The 2,643-nt window shown below is 30.6% G+C and overlaps 1 non-coding gene across 1 annotated transcript; it reads right to left on the reverse strand.

Moving 5' to 3' along the window:
* Window positions 1–2,228: 2,228 nt before the first annotated feature.
* LOC131694410 (U2 spliceosomal RNA) lies at window positions 2,229–2,423 on the reverse strand. Its single transcript, XR_009306505.1, has one exon. It is a non-coding gene; the product is annotated as a U2 spliceosomal RNA (small nuclear RNA).
* Between the last annotated feature and the right edge of the window lie 220 nt (window positions 2,424–2,643).

The following is a 2,643-nucleotide window of genomic DNA, read 5'->3' on the forward strand; positions in this document are numbered from 1 at the left end:
AAAGCTTTTATGTTCAATTTGTGACATCATAAATGTTACAAGAACATTAATTCTGTACGAATATGTGATATGGAATGAAATGATAGAAACAAAATCAGCAAAATTAATTTTATGCCCTAAAAACTATACTGAATATGACTCTTGTTTGGAAATAAAGTCAAAAGTGAAATCAATTATTACAACAAAACGTGTGTTGAGCATTTTTAAAAGATTTACTGTGTACAATAACAATGTTGCCAGAAACAAAGCCCATTTGTTGCCAAAAACGGAACATTTTTGTTGCCAAAAATGGAGCATGCAAAAAACGGAATCTACGGTACATGATTTACGTTCTATCTTGCGTCCTTGTGATATTTAGAAAAAAAAACTACTTCACAAAATTTGGAGTATTATTCGTGGAATCATTTTTGTTCCATGTACTACTAATTAAATGTCATATATGTCCAGTTACTAGCGACCAGTAATAGTTACGAGTAGTAGATATAAAAAACACTGTGACTATGATCCTCAAATCATGAACATAAATCATACTATTCGTGACAAAATTGTAGCTAAGATCCTGAAGAATTATGAATATAAATCACTCTACTCGTATAAATAAAAGAAACACTGTGATGAGTATATATTTTCATTTTATTCATTTTCGTTCTGAAGAGGTCATCAAATTTAGAAACTGATATCTTAACAAAATGATATCGCTAAAAGATGTAAAAATGCTGAAATTCGGCGGAAAAAATAAGTTTGTTCTTATTTTCCGGATTATATATTCATATTCAACCTGATTTCGAAGTCGAATATTACACTGTAATACACGATATGCATCAAATCAAACCAGTATAAACTGAGGAATTCCACGAATATTTGTCCGAATTTTTTTAAATCGTTTCCGACCATCTTCGATTCCAACGAAACTTAACACGTTTCACCGGCATGGAAAACTAAACATTTTCCACAATCAATGAGATTATTTCGACTAAAAAACAATTTTTAAATGGACGTGGAAGTTTTCCCATGTAGCAAACAATAACAATAAATGACATACAAAACTGTGATTTTATTACAGAATGTGATTCTAAGTATCACTTTAAATCAAAATGCATTCAACAACAATCTTCCGAAAGTCGATAGTTAGAACGATTAATTCGTGCAAATACGCCCTTTTTAAAAATTATTCGCGTTTTCCATCGCAAACTTTCATAATCAAATGTCGTTCAATTTCAATAATTATTATCGTTCAATTTCAATAAAAATAATTCAATAAAAAGGTTTTCCTAACAACAATTTGTAACCAATTTTTACAATTCATATTATTTGTCGTCGAAAATATATCTTTCTTATTGAATATGATTCTAAATGTCATTTCAAATCAAAATACTCCCAACAAAAAATTTCTAAAATGTAGTAGTTTTTGAGATATTTTAAATTTCGTTTTGACAATCCAATTATTTTATTTTATTTTAATCTTTTCATAAGTTATTTGCATTTTTTATCAACAACAATTGGTTTTTCAAAATGCTTATAAAATTTACTGTATCTTTCCGTTTGACATCAAGGCGATATTGTAAACCATTAAAAAATTACATGAAATGAACACAAATATGATTTAACTATAGTTTAATCATCTTATGGTTGATTCCATTTTTGAGAACATTTTTAATTATATTGAGAAGATTGTGTAAAAATTATAATAGGTATAATACTGGGTGTTTAGAGCAAAATTGCGTTTTTTGATGTTATAATTGTTATATCTCGTTATATCTGCTAGGTATTTTGACATCCACGCTTAAATTTTAACACAATCTTTTTAGCACGATTCTTAATATCCAAAGAAAAAAATGAGCAAAAAAAATTAGTCTAACTTTAAAACAATTCAATTTGTTATTGAATTTGCGTATAAAAAATTCAGAATACATAAATTATTTAACAAAAAAATCGTGAATTTTGTCCGGTAAGCTCATGCAAAAACGCAACTTTTTTATTTAATATTTTTTCCATACATCGATTAATTTCCGAGTTATCAGCGATTAAAAGCTGTTCAGTTTTATAAACTTCTAAGGTAAGTCATAAATTAAAAAAGAATACAATTTCAGCCAAAACAAATACACGTCAATTAAAATTTTGTTTGTATGCAGCGGGTACTTAAACACGTTTCGAATCGAGCTTAAACGTCTGTTATCTGTGATACAGATTAGTTCCATATTTCGGTAAAATGACGCTTTTGTATAGAATTAACGTGGGCCGATCCCGATGGTACTGCAATACCGGGCCAACCCGTGGCGGAAGTGGAGCAAGCCCCTAACCGTTCCACCCGTTTTCAAAAATCAGTTTAACATTTGTTGTCTCCCTATGGGAGATCTATCAGATGTTAAGCTGATAAGAACAGATACTACACTTTGATCTTAGCCTTTAGGCCGAGAAGCGATACCGGATCATGATCGAGGGAAGCCTACTGAGGCTAGTCGATCGTGTTGTATTAGTGATGCATACGAGGGAAAGGAGGTGGTTCAGAAGACTGCCTGCGTTAGGATTCCGCATCGAATAAGTCATCTTATTGGATTGTACAGGATAATACCAATGCAGGATACAATCGTGAATCCTGTTAGATATGAAGCTGAAAGCAAGGAATGAAAAAGTCTATCCGTC

This window comes from Topomyia yanbarensis, chromosome 3 (genome assembly GCF_030247195.1).
Source record: "Topomyia yanbarensis strain Yona2022 chromosome 3, ASM3024719v1, whole genome shotgun sequence".
Classification (NCBI taxonomy): domain Eukaryota; kingdom Metazoa; phylum Arthropoda; class Insecta; order Diptera; family Culicidae; genus Topomyia; species Topomyia yanbarensis.